Here is an 18,959-nt window from a genome sequence, read left to right on the forward strand (position 1 = left end):
GGCCAGCTTGGTCTACAAAGGGAGTACAGGATAGACAAGGCTACACAGAGAAACCCTGTCTAAAAACAAAACAAAAACAAACAAACAAAAAGGACAACAAAGCATGGTAGTAGCCAAAGCCTCTAGGCTCTGTCTCCGCCTCAAACTGTGGTGCATAGTAATGGATTGCTGAGGTGGTCATTGTGTTCGCTAACGCAAAGGAGACCGGAAAAGAGACACACAGTAAATGTTTTATTTATGAATGGTTACAATGCTTTACAGCTGTATATCACTGTGCATTTAAATGCTCAAGAGTAGTTAAAATCAACTCCAAGGGAGGAGACTGGGAGAAAGATCTGCTTCTGCTGGCCTTGGGTTTGACTTTTGGGTGTAGCCGAGTCTGACTGCGCATGCGCTGTTCGCTTCCTGCCGCCAAAAGCCCAGGTTATCTGGGATTCTGTGGCAAGCCCGGCCATAACAAATCTTGACAGGCTTTAATGAAGAGGTATAGAATGTCTCAGATGTATTTGAGGGAACTTCGATGTTGTGGTTTGTATATGGTTATGGTAAATAACCAGCGCACTGATTGTTGCGGTCTGGCCTTTGCTGGGAGCCCCGGACCACTGGAGACCCATTTAGTTTGCATCACTCCCACCTGCCGAGATCCCTGCTTCATGAGCACAGCAAGCTAGGTAGGGGAAGAGAGCCCCATCTTGTCTCACAGGAGAGCCGAGAGCTGGCTCACTCCAGAAAGATGGGAGGTTGACAAGCCCATGGTTGGAGGGGGCGGAAGGGGTGTGTGTGTAAGCTGTTTTAGGGTTGTCACTCTATGTTTCCCCTTTCCTCATGACCGACTCTTGGAGATGCTCACTGTAAATGAGCCCAACTGGGAGAGCTGGCTGGCTGCTGAGTTCTGAGCTGCTGCGATGGCTTCCCCGCGTATCCCAGGGGGACCCACAGCCGTCACATTCTGACAGAAAGTGTTCAACCAGAAACTAGAGCTGCCCTGGTGTGGTGGTCGCGTTTCAAATTAGAGCGGGGCCTCCAGAGCTCAGCGTGCCTACTTCCTCTCTTTCCCCTTTCGGCTGGTTGGTATCTTTTCTTTATTAGGACATCAACATCCACAGAGGGAGAGACTATAAGGCATAAGATGAGTACAGCCACTCCGTTTTCAGAGTTCTTAGCTCTCTAGAGATTTTAGCGCTCTCCTCTGTCTCTCTGTGTCTCTGTCTCTCTCTCTCTTCCTCTCTCCCTGTCTCTCTCTCTCTCTCTCTCTGTCTCTCTCTGCCTCTCTCTCACTCTCTCTCTGTCTCTCTCTGTCTCCCTCTGTCTCTGTCTCTCTCTATGTCTCTGTCTTTCTCTTTCTCTCTGTCTCTCTCTGTGTGTCTCTGTCTGTCTGTCTGTCTGTCTGTCTGTCTGTCTGTCTGTCTGTCTGTCTCTCTCTGCATTTATACAGGTGGGTGTGGAGGACACGCTCCCCAGTCACTGCCCACCTTCCTTTTCTTTCTGAGACAGAGACTTTCACTGGAACCTGGGGTCCACCCATTCAGCTAGGCTTACCAGCACACACCACAGCATGGCATCTTGACATGGATCCTAGGAACCCAACACAGGTCCTCACGTTTGAGCGGAAAGCAGTCTGCTGATGGAGCCCGCTCCCCAGCGCCGTGTTACGGCTTTCTGATTTTACCTCATTCAGTAACTGAGGAGGAGAGCTCACTTAATGTCTGCCTCCACCTTGCCTGTTCATTCAGTGGTCACCTCTTCCATGTTTCAAGGTCTTCAGAGCACAAGACAAGCCCTAGGCTTCTCCTCCTCTGGTATGCAAAAGCTAAAGAAGACCGTATGCTTGCTCTTCCATGCCCTCTGAAGGGAAGCTCCCTGAATTAAAGGGCTGGACAGGCATTGCCCTCTAAGCCATCAGCTGTATTTTGCTTTTCCAAAAGTAGAGGTAAGGTGATATTAGGGAAAGGCAAGCTCCAACTCTTTCTGTGTGTTTCCCAGCGTCCATGAGGAGAGATGTGGTTCTCATCATCCATGGTGATGCCCCAGTGCAGTCAACTTTCTTTCTTTCTCCACATCTCCCGTACCCCGCCCCCAAAGCTTCCATGGAGAGCTAAGAAAGAGGTAGAGGTAATGGATACCCACTAAGTGTCGCCCCACTCCGCCCCATGGGTTGATGCACCGGCACCCTTGGTGATGGGATTTGGAGGTGGCACCTCTGGGAGTTAGAAGATTATGTCCTGCGGATTGGATTAGTTACTTTTCTGTTGCTGTGATTAAAAACACCACGGACAAGGCAACTTACAGAAATAAGAAGAGTATTGGGCTTAGGGTCCCAGAGAGAGAAGATCCACAGTGGCAGAGCTGAGGCAAGGTAACAAGTTGCAGGCATAGTAGCAGGCACAGGAAGCTGAGAGCTCACACCTTGAACAGCAAACACCGGGCAGAGTGAACTGGGATTGGCATGGAATGTAGAGTCATTAAACTCTCAAGGCCCACCCTGAGTGAGGTCCTTTCTCCAAAAAGCCACACATCCTAAATTCTCCCCATATGGTCCTACCAACTGGGAACCATGTGCTCAAAAGTCTGAGACCATCGGAACACTCTCATGAGAATGTTCCTCATGAGACCAGGAGAGAAATGACCTTTTCCTCAGTCTATGAGGAACCAGGAGCCAGGGCCTCACCAGACACCAGGTCTATCTAGACTGTGCTGCCGTAGTCTGAGCCAATGGTGATGAAATCTCTCCAGGCTTTTGCCATAGACAAGACTAATTATTTCCCTGCTGCTTGCATCTATGGATTGGAGCAGGAGAGCCTCTGAGGACGCGTCCCCTCCACAGGGTGTTTTATCGTTTTATCTTTAACATTTCCCCTTTTCTGTCAATAGCACTGAGCCTTGAGACACTTGGACCACTATAGCGAAAGTATCCTAGAATGCTAGGTGTGAGCAGTGGGCCCTGGCTCTCTCATTTCTTGGCGCTGGGAAGTCTGGGATTGATGAGCCAGTGTGTTTGGTATCTGGTGTGGGCCCACTTCCTGCTAGGTGGTCTCCTCACTGTGACCTTGTATGGCAGGAGTGAACAAAGTTCACCGGAGCATCATATAAAGGCATCAGTCCCACTCAACTCCAACGGTGTCCTTCTGAAAGTGTCACTTGCGAGGGCAAAGATTTCAAAGTATGAATTTTGGAGAAAGTCCAACCAAGGGGCTGGGGGAGGTGAATCAGTTGGCCAAGGACTTACAGAACCTGCGTAAGAATGCCAGGCATGGTGGTGTGTCTGCGACCCCAGTCCTGGGGAGGCCGACAGGTAGACCCCTGGGTACTCTGACTAGCAGACCTAGCCTCATTGGTGGCAGTGACGGTGATGTGTACATTCGGACTGGGAATCCACTCAGTTGCTGATATTTTCTGAAGTCAAGCATCCTTGTACTTCTAGAAAGTTGTAAACTAAAAATCATCTTGTAGGTGAGACTTCTTCAGCTGGATATGAAGGCAAGTTAATTTTGTGCATCAGCCTGACCGTGCTCAGGGATGCTCCTGTATCTGTAAAATATTGTGTTTGAGCATGTCTGTGAAGCTGTTTCTGGAAGAGATGAGTGTCTGGAGCAGTAGAGAGATAAAGATGCCCTCACCAGTGTGGGCAGCTCAGTGAGTCACCAAAATGTCTGAGGAGAACAAAGGTTGGGGGAAGGGCACCTTTTCTCTTTATGAGATGGGGCATCCACCCTCCTGCCCTTGGACTATGAGACATCCACCCTGCCTGCCCTTGGACCAGGAGGCATCCATTTCTCCTGCCCTTGGACTATGAGGCATCCATCCTTTCTTGCCTCTGGACTATGAGGCATCCATCTCTCCTGCCCTTGGACTATGAGGCATCCATCCTTCCTGCCCTTGGACCATGAGGCATCCATCCCTCCTGCCCTTGGACTATGAGGCATCCATTGCTTCTTGTTCCTGGACTCTGGGACATCCACCCCTTGCTGACCTTAGATCTTAAAGCCCTTAGGTCTCAATCCTGTGGATTGATCAAGTTATGTAGCAGTTTTCCTGGCTTTCCACTTCTTTATGGGAAGAAGAGGGACTGCTCAGCCTGTGCAGGTGCATGAGCCAACCCCCTTGTAAGACTGTCTTGTAAAGATGCATGTCTCCCACCGGTTCGTCGCCTTCTTTGGAGAACCCTATTGCAATGGTTGGGTCCCTGGGCGGCTTCTCTGTGTTCTTAGACTAGCATTTAGGGGCTCATTGCTTTTAGTCAAATAAGTTAAAGTTTAAGTTGAATATGTGTGCATACACAGATACAGAGACACACTTATTCAATCACACACACACTTGTACACATGTACAGACACATACACAACATCTCGTTATGATCATCTATGAAGTGGCATTTCACTTAGTATCAGACTTTTAAATATTGGCATGTTTTATTGAGAAATACAGAAAGCATCCTAACATTTGCCATGTGAATTCTTCTGGGGCGGTCATGGCGGGCAAACAAGATCTGTCCTTTACAAATCAACCTCAGACAGCTGAGAAAACCAGCTCTTTGACTTTGATAACCTACATACTTATGGCACAGTATTATATACTCATAGGAAAGATGCCATGGTAATTATGCCATTAGATAAGGCATTGTATAAAGTATAAGTAAAAGCAGCAAGTCCTTAACAACCAATTTTATAAATGCACACACGCATAGAATACATATGCAAGTGATAAGTGGGCAATCTATGCAGCAGATGATCTGAATTTTCTCTCTAGTGTTTGTACAAAGCTTCTTTCAAATAATTTTTCTGAAATATCAATGAGCCAAAGCTTTTCTTAAGTGTTTTTCAGCAGAGCTACTGTCACGGACAAATCACACACAAAGATTTAGCGCACCCACCCATTTTCAAAAGGACTGATAGAAATCCCTCAAAGGGACAGAGGCAGCTTTCAGAAGACAGTAAAGACAGTGTGACGTGTGGCCCTTGTGAAGGCCTCACGCAAAACTAGACACTCTTGTACTGAAGTGGGACTTCAGCAAAGCAGTCGGGGAGGAAGATGTCCAAGTGGCTCTGTGGTGGGCACAGTGGAGGACAGGACAGAGCCGCAACCCGCATGTTCTAACACTGTAACACGGTCAGGATGTAGTCCACACACGAGGATCCAGCTAACACCTCTTTTCTCAGCAGATTAGAACAATCAAAGGTGCAATACCCTTTCAACAAAGAGTCCCACCACTACATGGTGGGTTGCCGCCTCTGGCTCTTCACCTGGCTTCCCTGGGAACACAAGGCTGTGAACCCGCGGCTGTCTTTGCAGCTCCCCTGATTAGAATCGTGAGCCTGAGCCCTTTGCTTGAAAGCTCTTACAATCTGAAGCTATGGCTTCCCTTCCGGGCTCCTTCGAGGCTATACAGAAGAGTATTGGAAAGTGTGTCCTATTGGTGTCATTAAGTCAAGATTCTCCCCCCCCCCCCATGGTGTGACTAAGCACCAAGCTGTCCTGGCGCCAAGGTTGCCAAACGGTCTCATATCCAAAGCGCTAAAAGAGTGCTAAGTGCACGGTCTTATTTTGAAAACACCGAGTCTGATAGAGTATGCAGCTGTTTAGATGGAAGGCGGAGACAGCTAAACAGCTTGTTTACAAAGAAAGACGCAGATAGGTTTTCACATGCCTCATAAATCCTCTCTCTCTGACCACAAAGAACAGTTCTTCCTGGCAATCAATTAGCTTGGGTGGGGAGCCCGGGCTCCTCGGGGCGTGTGCTTTCCCAGGTGGAATGGTCCAGGAGGAAAGCTGAGTTGCATGGAGTCCTGAGGATGCACTTAGAGGGCTGCGCTGGAGGGGGCTGGGCGTGGGGACCTTGGGAATGGCTGTGGTGTGAGGGCACGCCCCCTATCGGAAGACTGAGGACATACACCAGAATAGAATCCTTCCACCAACAGTTCTCAAAACCTCCGTCTCCCCCTCCCTCCTCCTTTTAAGGACCCAGGGTCTTGTGTAGTTCAGTCTGGCTTCAAACTCACTAAGTAGCCAAGAATGACTTTAAGCTTCGACTCCTCTTGTCTCCACCTCCCAAGTGCTGGGATTACAACTGTGGGCGTCACACAGGCTTTCTGCATACAAGGCAAGCACTGTTCAGCTTTCTTACTGGGCTCGCCCTGTGTGCTCGCTGTTAGTATTCAGTAGGCTCTATCCGGCCTGCCAGATGCCGGTGTGAGAACAGAGAGTCTCCATTATTTTCCTGTTTTGGGAGCCATCATTTTAGCAATGACATTCGATCATTTTCAGATGTAGTATTTCAAGGGTTAATCTTTTTTTTTTTTTTCCCCTAAATGCAGATTGACACTTGGCTATCCTTGCTTCTCAGGCTCAGCTGAGTGCCAGCTATAAGATTACATATTGGCTAATACTCCCATCTCTAACCTGAAGCTTTGAGAGGAAACAGCTTTTATCTTCTCAGTTACATCGAGGGGAGGGGAGGGTTTGGATCTCCATTGCTTTGCCTGCAAATTTTAATCCTTCCCACTCATGCTGGGGAGCTGGGCTGAGAATCCACCTGCTCTCCTAGTCTTGACCTTAGGTCTGTGCCTGCTGGAATCCTGGGAAAGCTCACTTCCTTCCTGCCAGCCACAACGACCAGGTTTTGGGCAGAGATAACTTCAGGCCCTCTCAGGACTGTAGCTGAGAGGAAGCAGGAGAGCGGGCCCATCCGTCATCCGGCCGTCTCCCTTCCCGGCTACAGAGCAGGTGTGAGCCAACGCTCTTAGTTAGAATTGTCATTTTGTCCTCAACAGAACTAAATTACTTCTTTGGTGGGGACTTTGCCTGTTTTCTTTTTGTTTCAGCCTCAGTGAAATAAAAGGAAATAAAGTAAGAATTAAAAAAAAAAAAACCAACAATAACAGTATTTTCACAAAATCAATGATGGAGCTAAGGTGGATAATCTGCATTTTTAAGTGTGTTCACTAAAAAGGGGTCTTTCTTTGTTTTTTCTTCAGAGACAAGAGAGAAGGTCCTGAGCCTTGTGTTGTGACATCTGAGATTTGTGGGGGGCCAGTTTCCAAGGCAGTTCTTATCTGGGGGACACGGGTGTGGGAACCCACCCTGCTCACTGCTAACACCAGGTTGTAAATTATCTGGCTCCACTTCTCTCTAATTGTTTCTCTGGGAAACAGTCCCGCTATGTCTTGCCCCTCAGTGGGTGTGTGAAAACATGCGTCTGGGCAGTGTGTTGGCAGGAGAATGCATTTCACGTGCGTCTCCCGGCAACCATTCCTTACCCGTGGACGATGCTTCTCCACATGAGACCCACAGCACAAAACCCCCTTCTCACTCCAAGGGGAGGGCAAGCGGCTCGGCTCTGAGCCGATTTTGAGTGACATGCCTAAGAACATAAATTCAGGTTGCCTCAAGAGGTGCTTAGCCTCACACTTGAAAATGTGTGTCACAAAGCGAAATAGAAAGGCAGGAGTTAGGACTCTATGTTTTTGGGGTTCAAATTTCATTAAAAATGTGCAAAAAGATACAAAGAGAAGCATATTTTTACAATAATTTTCTTTAAATAGTTTTAATTATCTATGGCTGTCACCTTCTGAATTAGGAGCATGTCCTCCCACTGGCTATATATTAGGGACATGTCTATGTGGCAGAGCGCTCCCCAGCATACAGGATGACCTGGGTTCTCTCTCCTGCACGGGACAAACCAGATGCTGTGGTGCAAGCCTGCAGTCACAGCGCTTGGATTGGAGGCAGGGGAATCAGAGGTTCAAGGTGATCCTCAGCTATTGAGTGAGCTTTAGGGCAGCCTGGGCTACATGAGACTTTGTTTCTGTGATACATTAGGGGCACTTTGTTTTCATCGCATCCTTGCAGATGTTAACTATTGCTGGCAATTTTCAGAGAGCAAAGCCAATCCTCTCTAACATGTGGGTACCACTCCACCCCACAATGCATAGAGTGTTCTAACACAGTGATGCCATGTGTACAGCTCCAACCCACAATGCATAGAGCGTTCTAACACAGTGATACCATGTGTACAGCTCCAACCCACAATGCATAGAGCGTTCTAACACAGTGATACCATGTGTACAGCTCCAACCCACAATGCATAGAGTGTTCTAACACAGTGATGCCGTGTGCACCACTCCACCCCACAATGCATAGAGTGTTCTAACACAGTGATGCCATGTGTACAGCTCCAACCCACAATGCATAGAGCGTTCTAACACAGCAGTGCTGTGTGCACCACTCTTCCCCACAATGCATAGAGTGTTCCTGTCTTTGGCCTGGCTCTCTGGATCTCCTCCTGGAGGAGGTATAGATGTGGCTTAGTCACCAGTAGCGGCTGAAACGGTGATGCGATAAGGAAGCCAGGTGTGAGGCAAGGAGAGGGGTCAGGGGAAAGGCCCCCCAGGACAGTGGGTTCTAGCTACCACCCACTTGTCTCCCTCTGTCCCTATGCCCTTCTGTTCCCAATGCTGAGTCAGGGTCCTCAGATCTCCACTGGGGTTCAGCAGCAGCAGCGTGGGTTCTCGGGCCCTCCCAGGTGATGGGGCAGGGCAGCTTCAGCGTCTCACCACTGCCTCCCTGACCAGCGGATTTCACCTTGAGCAGCGTCTTTTCTAAACAACAGTTTCTCTGTTGTACTGAAATCTGATTTACTGCTGAACTTGGGCGCAGACACATAGGCTTGTCACACTGCAGGTTCTTGCCTCATCAAATGAAGCCACTGACCCGAGAATGACCCTGTCCCAGTGCACAGCTCCACAGGGCACTGTCGGCTTGGACTCTGCAGAGTCTGTTCTGAGGCTGCCATTGTGCAGTGCCACAGCCCCAGCCTGCCACAGTGACCTCTGCGCTTCCTCGTGACTCTCATATTTAAAGTCTGTGTCCAGATGGGGATGTACTCAACAGAGCTGGTCAGTTAGTGCCAATGGGTTTCTAGAGCCTCTGCCTGCCTGCCCAGGCTACCTGTGTCCTTAGAGTAAGTTAGACGTCCTCCTCACAGTATGCACAGTGGAGCCTGGTTTCATTTATCATCATCATCATTATGTTTGTTTTTTGAGACAAGGTTTCTCTGTGTAGCCTTAGCTGTCCTGGACTCACTCTGTAGACAAGGCTGGCCTCGAACTTACAGTGATCCACCTGCCTCTGCATCCTGAGTACTTGGATTAAAGGTATGCACCACCACACCAGGTGAGCCTGGTTTCATTTAAGCTCATGCACTCAGGTTAGATTTTTTTAAATAATTAATTTGTGTTTGTGTGTTTGGATATATGCTACATGTCTACAGTTTCCCTCAGAGGTCAGAAGTTTCCAGATCCCTTGGAGCTGGAGTTACAGGGGGTTGTTAGCCACTGTGTGGGAACCAAGCCCAGCTCTTCTGCATGAGCAGCCAGAGTTCTGAAGGGCTGAGCCGCCTCTCTAGTGTCTCACTGTTAGGTTTGAATCAGTCTTAGCTCAGCACAGTAGGCACGGGGATGTGGGGTTTGCCTTTAAAACTTTCTCTGGAGAGTCTGCAGAGATGCCTCAGAGGTTACAGACTCTCACTGCTCTTGTGGAGAGCCTGGTTCCACTCTCAGCCCCACCTGGTGACTCACAGCCATCTGTGAGTCCATTTTCAGGCCACCTGTTCCCTCTTATGCTCTCTGAGGACATCAGGCATACATGCAATTCACATACACATATGAGCAGGCAAAACATTCAAACATATGCAAAGTTTTAAAAAATGTTTCTCTTTGGGAACTGCATAATGTTTCTGTCATTTTGTTTCTTAAATCCCCAAATAGCTTATAAACCCCTTAGTAATCAAAATGCCATTTTATGCTCTACAGCCAGAAGACTCTGAGACAGAGGAGGAACAGCACTGATAAATGCTTGCTTTCTGACCAGTTTTTAATTTTATAGTAAAATGACGATTTTTGAAGCTGGTATATGGTCTGTATGATTTGATTAAGGACTAAAACTTAGAAAACAAAATGAAGTGAAGAACCAAAGAGCAAGAGTTCAACTTACTTAATTTTCCATGCTTATAAGAATCTATATGCTGTGATGATAGTGAAATAGTTTTACAACTCTTTCCCTGTGCGGCAAGGTCCCATATGTCCCAGGCTAGCCTCCAACTTGTTCTGTTGTTGAGGTGGCCTGAGTGTATGTACCATATTACAGGTCTGCACCCTCACACCTGTTATATGCAATGCTGGGATCGAACCCAGGGCCTCATGCATGTCAGGCAAGCACTCTAGCCACTGAGCCATTCTCCTACCTTCTTTGTACATTTTTATCTTGTACAAGATCAAATTTGAGAAACCGGACTGGTATGCATATGGTTAACGATCCTTTAAATAACTGGCACACGTCTGTCACAATAACAGCTCAGGCTGCAAAACATTTTGTAACTACCTTCCAATTCAATATTGGTTTTCCCCTGGGGAAGTCCAAATTATTGAAGCTTTACTATAAGCTGAAGGTTATGGATTCCTACTGGTTATTGGTGGCAATAGGATTATTTGACCACGTGGTTGTGGAAGTGAGAGCTGCTTTCCCTGCTGCCTAGGGGAACGGGAGCTGGAGCAAGCCCTGAGGGATAGACCCCGGGAGCGATGTGCCTTGTGTTTCCCACCAGAGAAGCATCTTGCAAACCCTGGTGGCGCCCACTTCACCTTATCATTCTGTGCTTGCAAACTCTCCTGAAAAACATAAAATACAGTGTGGGTAGAATTTGCCTTCGGAGGAATTTTTCATCTCATAAAACTGATGCTTTTTGGACTAAAAATGGGCTAGAGAGATGCTAGGAGCTGAGGAAATCCCCAAAGCTATATATCTTGTTGAAAAGGAGTTTCACCTCCGATAATTTAGAGGGTCAGAGGTCAAGTCTACATTCTCAGCCTCTGGACACAGGAGATGGCTGAGGACAATTGTGTGTGTGTGTGTGTGTGTGTGTGTGTGTGTGTGTGTGTCACATTTAAAACACGTTGTCTCTCCATTGTTTCCAAACACTTAAAAACACATTTTACTTTGCTGGAAAGAAAGATAGGGGGAGAACGAAAGGCTCGGCGGTTTCCATGAATAGCAGTGTTGAAATGTTCAAACAAAAGAATTCAAGGTGTTTCCCGTAACCCTGCTCCCTGGGGACATCTTGGGTTAATAAAATAATCAAGACCAAGTGTGGACCACAGTGGAACTGTCTGGGGTGGGGCCGCCCTGGATCTAACCAGGCACACTGACTTGAGAACATAGGAGTAGTCTGAAATGAGCTCAGGCTGAAATCAACCAAATATAACGGCACAAGTGACTGGCAGTTTGGAAACTCCCTGGGATGAGAGTGGCTAAAAGGCGACATGGACGAAGGATGCCCAGAAATGAGAGAATAGAATGAAGCTGTTTCTCAAGCTGATTACATGAACTATACATCAGAGTGCAATGGTAAGATATATAGTACATGCTATGTGCCATACTTGAGTTTACTGATGAAGGAAACAGTTTCTCAGGCTCTTACCTTTAAGGCGTTCTTTCCTTCTGATGTTTTGTGTGTGTGTGTGTGTGTTTCAAATATAAAAAGTAAAAAGTGTGTCTGAACTTGAGTGCAAGAAGTACATTTTCCATGCATTCAGAAATATGTTTGTCCCGCAACCCTGAGGACTGGGGTTCGATCCCCGAGACACATGCTTAAAAGGCCAGGCCTGGGGCTAGAGAGATGGCTCAGTGGTTAAGAGCACTGACGGCTCCTCCAGAGGTCCTGAGTTCAATTCCCAGCCACCGCACGGTGGCTCACAACTATCTATAATGTGATCTGATGCCCTCTTCTGGCCTGCAGGTGTACATGCAGACATAGCACTGTATACATAATAGTAAATCTATTTAAAAAAAAAAAAAAAGGCCAGGCCTGCAGTGTGCACTTGGAATCCTAACCCTGGAAAGGTGGACTTGTGGATCCCTGGGGTTTGCTGCTGGCTAGACTAGGCAATCTGGTAAGTTCCAGGCCAGTGAGAGCTCTTGCTCCCCACTAAGAAGAAGGTGGCCATCACCCAGGAATGACACTGAGGTTGTTCTCTGACCTCCAGTTCTCACACATGTGTGCACAACTTGCTCATACATACACGTGCACACACACAGAGTAGCTTTTCCCCTCCAGGCTATGTGCTTGTCTTCCTTGGAGACCCAGTGACAAGCCAGCTGCCTGACGTTGATTAACATACATTAAGCAAGATGCATCATTTGGAATCTCTGCCTTAGCTGGGCCCAGGCCAGCATCTTGTCAAACCAGGGTCTGTAGGGTTGATCTCTCCTGGAATCCGTATATCTACCCGGGGACACTTGTTTTGCTAAGGCTGTCAGATAAAACAACCCACCAAAGGTGAAGCCTTTATTTTGGTCAGTAAAGAAACGCCAGTGCTTCAGCAGATGATAGATGTGTGTAATGTTGGACCTAAGAGAAGAAAACAATCATAGTGAGTGTGAGTGTGTGTGTGTGTGTGTGTGTGTGTGTGTGTGTATGAAGTACAGGTGGTCTCGTGATGCAGTGTAGGTGTGGAGACTGGAGGACAGCTTTGTGGAGCCCAGGGATTGGACTTTGGTCACAGGGCTTGCCTGAAGCAGCATCTCCTGCCGAGCCACTTCTCAGGCATCTCTAGATTACTAATAACCACGGTACAGCCTTAGCACTACATCAGAGCTGTGCTATTGACCGTTTAGGGAAGAGTTGAGGAAATTGTTGAGGAAAAAAAAAGACAGCATGGCCAGCTCAGATGCAGTATTTTCCCCACGCTTGTCTTGGTTGGAGGCTGGATGAAGCTGAGGACTTCAAGGAGACCTGGTTGCATATGAGCACCAAGAGGCTGTGCCCATAGGACACTGAATGTCACCACATTAGGTAGATATTTTATTGTAGCCTTTTTAAAAGATTTGAGATGGGCTCTTATGTGGCCCAGGCTGGCATTGCCAGATGGCAAAGGATGGCCTTGAACTCCTGATCTTCTTGCCTCCGTATTACCAGCACTGGAATGACAGGCTACGTCACCACACTCAGCCTGTTTATTGTAATCTTGTAGCTTTTGAGGTTAGCTTTTCATTTACATAAGCAGAGAGGGTGAGCTGTAACCCCCTGCATCCCACAGATGCATTTCTGTGCCAGCCGCAGACGGATTCTGAGCTAGGAAGCAGCCTCTGGCCTGCAGGCCCATTGACTGGGAACGCACACTGCAGTCTGCCAGGGCCCAAGAGCACAGCTGGGGCATGGGCTGGCAATGCACAGGGCAGGTCCCTAGTCCCAAATTCCAGGAGCAGCTGGCTGTGAGGTCTGTACTTTTCTTCCTCCAGGTTAAAAGCCATGTCTTGGCTGCTTTCTCCAGCATCCTCTTTGTAATGGAAACCAGAGGCCTCTGAGGGCAGCTCTACCATCCTATGCTGGGTCCAGTCCTCACACCCAGCATCAGGCCGGCATGGAGGGGGCGACAGATGGCTTTTCACTGCTGACTTACTGTAGGGACTTCCTTCTGGCATGCCATCAAAGAAGCTGAGGCCTACTGTGCCTTGTAAAGAATTATGCTGGGCATGGTAGCGCATATTGTAGCGCACGTCTTTAATCACAGCCCTTCCCCAGGAGGCAGAGGCAGGTGGACCTCTGTGAGTTCCAGGCCAGCCTGGTCTACATAATGTTCTAGGACAGCCAGAGCTATATAGACACTGAAATGCCCAAGAATCCAATTAGGAAAAGGACGGAGACCTATTTTAATTCCAGCATAAAGGGGCTGGCTTTTATTGGCCATGTAGGAAAAGGAAGAGCAAGTCTAGCTGTCTGGTTTTAAGTAAGTGTATTCTCTCACAATTTCACACACACAATACTTTGAGCGCACTCATGCCGTCCCCTCGTTATCCTCCGCTACCCTCAGCTGCTCCCGCCAAATCCTCCTCTTCTCCACAGGTCCCTTCGTGTCCATCTTTATTTAATTTATTGTTTGGCTTTGTAACCCCTGTATGTAATCAGGGCTGTTCACACGATCATGGGCAGGGAGATCATTTACTACAGCGAGGGCAATGTGCTACTGACAGGACCATGGGCTAGCGGTGGTGATCCCAGCCACCATTAGCTGCCTGTACCTAGGGAGAACACGGTCCCATGAGCAGCTATCCATCCATGACGGCTTGCTGACAGGGCCAGCACTTGGAGGAATTCATTCGCAAGAGACACAAGAGCTAAGATGAATGGTTTCAAAAGTCTGCATTTCCAGGCAGCGTGCCTTTGGGGACCCAGCTTCAGAGCCCCCGCTGTGTTCTCCGAACACATATGCCATTTGTCAGTTCATCTCTAGTGAAGCCTTCAATGTCCAGTGTGGTCTGTCCCCTTTGGAATGAGCCTTTCCAGGACACAAAAGTTGTTGTTGTTGTTGTTGTTGTTGTTGTTGTTGTTGTTGTTGTTATTATTATTATTATTATTATTATTATTATTATTTTGCCATATTTATACAAAGCCATGTGCCTGGTGGGATCCTTTGCACTCTTTCCTTCTGAGGTTTCACAATATCTCCAAGGAGGGATTTATGGATTCTTGGGAGCAGAAGAAAGAGCCTGCGGGATGCGTGGGCGGCTTGTACTGGAAGGAGTTAGTCTGGCCTGGTAGTGATTAGGTGATAAACTCAGCTCTGCCTGGCTTGTGTGGGTCACATTGTAATTCCCATGTAAGTTTGTCCACCCACTGCAGAGGTAGGCAGTGGTGCTTCTCACATTCGGAGAGGAGTGTCCCCAGAGCTGGAAAAGGATTCCCGCCTTCCTCTCCTACGGGTGACATATCCTGTGGCTTTAGCTCTAGACTGCTCGGACCATTTAGCAAACTGCAGTTTTGTTTGTAGTCATGACTTCGGCTTTGACCCTGAAGGCAAGCTCCATGATCAGCCAGGCCTCACCAACCTGGATTCAGAGCCACGAGATAAATGCGTCTCACTCAAGATGGGAAGAAAAGACTGTCCCTACTTCACATGCCCTGTGTCTGAGCAGCTGGACCTGGAGGAGTCTGCTCTGCACCTCTCTGAAGCAACTGGCAGCATCCACACCCTAAGGTGACGATTCTAGGGACCAGCGGTGCTTATTCTGCAACCCAGGAAACAATCAGGGGGACCCCATACAGTACCCACTCTCAACCGAATTCTTCCCTTCAGTCCCTCCTCCTGCCCCATAGCTTTATCTCTGTGGGTGAAGCCAGACCAGTGTGCATTGCACAAACTCCTGAGCATCGTGATCCTCAAGATGAAGGCCGAGTGAGAACAGGCACCAGAGACCATCGCTCAACCAGGCCATTTCTTGTCATGCTAAACATAATCTACCACAGGAGGCAGTAAGAGTGGTCCCTGCTGCGATACTTACCTACCTTCGTGTGCTGGAGACCTCCATCCACACAACCGAATAGTATTCAACCCTGAAAAGGGCTGAACTATCATGGCATGAAGACCTAGTAAGGAAGAGACTTGAATGCGTGTCACCTGAGGGTGTGAAGAGGTGAAGGTCTCTGGGGGCTTTGTGGGTGGAGAAAGTCATAATGATGGTACAGAGGGGACTGTCAGGGCAGCGACACTGTCCTGTAACAACATCCATCTGTGGGTTGTCTAAACTTCTGAAACATTCGTCACCAAATGAGAAATCTAACATACACTATGGACTTCAGTTGGTCACAGTGTGACTATCTGGTTAGGGATGGCAAATGTACCACAATAATAAAAGGTATTAAGCCACGGAGGAGAAGAGGTGGGGTATTGTGGAAAGGGTTAAACTTTGTCCACAATGCGTCTGAAGCCTAAGATGCTCTAAATATTAGTCTATTAATGTAGAAGAAGATAATTTGGAAGTAGGGTAGTCTGTGCAGCTGGCGTTGGTGTCGGGGCAAAGTGTTCCGGTCTTTGAGGACTGGGATGTGCACAAATCTATGCTAATCCAGAATGTTCCTCGGAGTACACTGGGCAGGATTTGATGTCACCCCAAGTGTCAGGATTCCAGTCAAGTCAAGAAGCAAGGAGCCATTTCACAACTCACTTCCCCGACTCTCTCAGTTTCCAAGGCTGAGGGGTGACAGTGAGTGTGAAGGCCCCTCTGCTCTTGTTCTCCCGGGACCAGCTCTAGCAATTTCCAGGCACGTGCTTCATCTCCTGTGTTCCACGGGCTCCACCCGGCTCACACACGTTACCCAGAGTCTTGGCAACTCACCTTTACTCATGGCTGTTGGCATGTGCCTGTGAACGTGTGCTAGGTGATGGCTTAGCTCAGTGACAGGGCTCCTAGACAGGTGCCTTGAGCAGATGGTTCTCACTCACTGATCTGCAGGCAGGGACACCAGTACAGCCCGAGGCTGTACTTCTTAGCTTGCAGATGGTCCCCAGGCTCCCTGCATCCTCTTTTCAGACAGATTGGTTTTGCCCTTTTCTTTTTTATAAGTCAGTGATTCTACCATGAAGGCCATTCTGTATGGCCTAATATAGCCTTAATTACCTCCTAAATCTTTCCTCTTCAATGCCCAGCCCGTTAGGAGATAGTGCTTCCACAGGCAACAGTTCTGAGGCCCTAATATCATCTGTGTATGAGGACTGAAAACCCAAAAGCCCTTATCTGCCCCCACCACCTGCAGTTTGTGTTTTGCTTTTGTTTTCCTCTCTCTGTCTGTCTGTCTGTCTGTCTGTCTGTCTCTGTCTCTCTCTGTCTGTCTCTGTCTCTCCCCCCCCCACCCCCGATTTCACATACACAGGAGTTTAAATTCCTCTGGAAAGCACCAGCTCTGCATTTCGCTGTCTGATATGGACACTTGTCTTCTTGCTTTTATGGGCTTCTGTTGTCCATCTGCAAAAGGGGTATTAGAAAGTCCACATCATAACGGTGGTGCAAGGACTAAATCAAGCTGAAGGCCGCACAGTTCACTTGCCCGGTGCTCATAGGTGTGTGCCTATTTAAAGTGACCCACACAGCGATGCCCCATGTACTAAGAATGCACAGTTTCATGTGTGTCCATGGCTGTGGCTGTGGCATGGGAAAGCCTCAACACGGAGTTTGATGGTAGAGAGCGATCCATTAAAGAAGGGGGAAAAATCAATAGCCCAATTAGGGACCATTTCGTCCTGCAATGACGCCAGCTGCCCTAAAGGACACTGCTACCAAGTGCTGCCTCTAATGGTGTGTTCTGCCTGCCACTCGAGCCATCCCAGGATGCAGTGCCCTCTCAGGGCCCCTTAGATACGGAAAGTGCCGCCGCCGCCGCCAATGCAGGCATATGTGCCCTGTCTTAATCAACAGTGCAGCACAGTAACTTAGCAAGATGCTCCGACTCCTCCCTCTCCGCTGGACCCCCATCAGTGACGGAGTTTTGTTTCGCACATTTCTTCTATTTATTTTGTGCTCTTTGTCATCTCCTTTCTCTAAGGACGACTTTAGCACCAGCATCAAGCCAGTTTTGTGACGTAGCAAGGAAGCTGCAAGAACTCATGAACATTCCTTGTGCACTGAGTGACTTAAGCCTAAACTACCAGTGTGTGTGTGTGTGTGTGTGTGTGTGTGTGTGTGTGTGTGTACAAAATAAGCCTCAGTCCCCCACGTTTGTGTTTGATTGTCATTGTTAAACATCTCATGATAATTTGATCATAGACTCATCTAAGAACCGCAGTGTCTGCTCAGCTCCAGGCCATGTGTGGAGAGTTGGAAAGTTGAGTTGTTTTTGTTTTGTTTTGTTTTTGTTTTTGTTTTTTGTTTTGTTTTTAGTGTAGGCTTCATGGCCAATGAGATGGCTCACCTTGCAAAGGTGCTGGAAACCAGCCCCGGTGACCCCAGTTTAATTCGTGGAGCCCCCACATGGTAGAAGGAGAAAACTGACCACAACAAGTTGCTGCCCTCTGGCCTTCATGATCTGTGTCATACATGCTCCTGCATACTCTCTCTCTCACACACACCCCTCCACATAAATAAACAAACAAAAAAAAGCAAATAAATGTAACAAAAAATTCACACCTGTCCTTGAACCAGGCTTTTGAGCTTCAAAGGGCATTTCCCCTGGTGAAAACCCCGTCTCAAGACAAGTGCTGAGCACCCATGTTTTAAGGCCACTTGAAATATAAGATGGTATTTTTAGTTCTGCCTGGAACAAAAACAAAACTGAACAGTAATTTAATCTCTTTTCAGTGGAAATGGTCTCTATTAATTTCAGAGTAATTAAAGTGCGTATTTTATGACTGAAAGGGGGAAAAAAAGAAATGGGATAACATGGAAGTGAATAATGAGCCCGAGGCTCTTGCCTTGGCTCTGCAATGCGTCTCCTCCCAGCCTCCATCCCTCACAAGAGAGCCCGGGCAGGGCTCAGTTGGGGCAGAGAGCTCAGTCTGCCCTTTAGCCTCCCCTCTTGTTTTCCACCATTGCTCAGATACCCGGGGACAAGCAGTCATTTATTAAATGGCTCCCGGAGGCTAACCACCCAGCCCCCGCCCTCACACACTCACTAGTCCTTCCTCCTCTCCTCCCTGTTCTCAAGGGGAAAAAGCACTTAAAAATCCATCTTTCAGGGGTTCAGCCCTTGTGCCCCTGTTGCATTTCCTAATGCCCTGGAGGAGGAAGAGGACGCTTGCATGGACTCTGATGGGGGGGGGGGGTCTGCATTGTGCTGTTTCTTGAGTTGCTGCTGTTTGCCCTGAGGCCCTTGGGCAAGGAGAGAAGTCCCTCTTTCAGTTTTCTGAGAAAGAATGTGAGGACCATAGGTGCCCACCTTCATTTTTATCATCACTGCTACCACAGGGCAATGGTCACAGGTGATGATGTCAGATCAGAAGTGTCTGGGCTGGGGGGATAGCTTAGCTGGTAAATCACTTTCCTTACACTATCAGCATCAGTTTGTCCCACAGAAGCCATTTTTTCCTCCAAAGCTGAGTGGTGGCAGCACACGTCTTTAATCCCAGCACCTGGGAGGCAGAGGCAGGCAGATCTCTGTGAGTTTGAGGCCAAACTGGTCTACTGAGTGAGTTCCAGGA

The sequence above is a fragment of the Acomys minous genome (assembly GCF_964271855.1).
Source record: "Acomys minous genome assembly, chromosome: 11".
NCBI lineage: Eukaryota > Metazoa > Chordata > Mammalia > Rodentia > Muridae > Acomys > Acomys minous.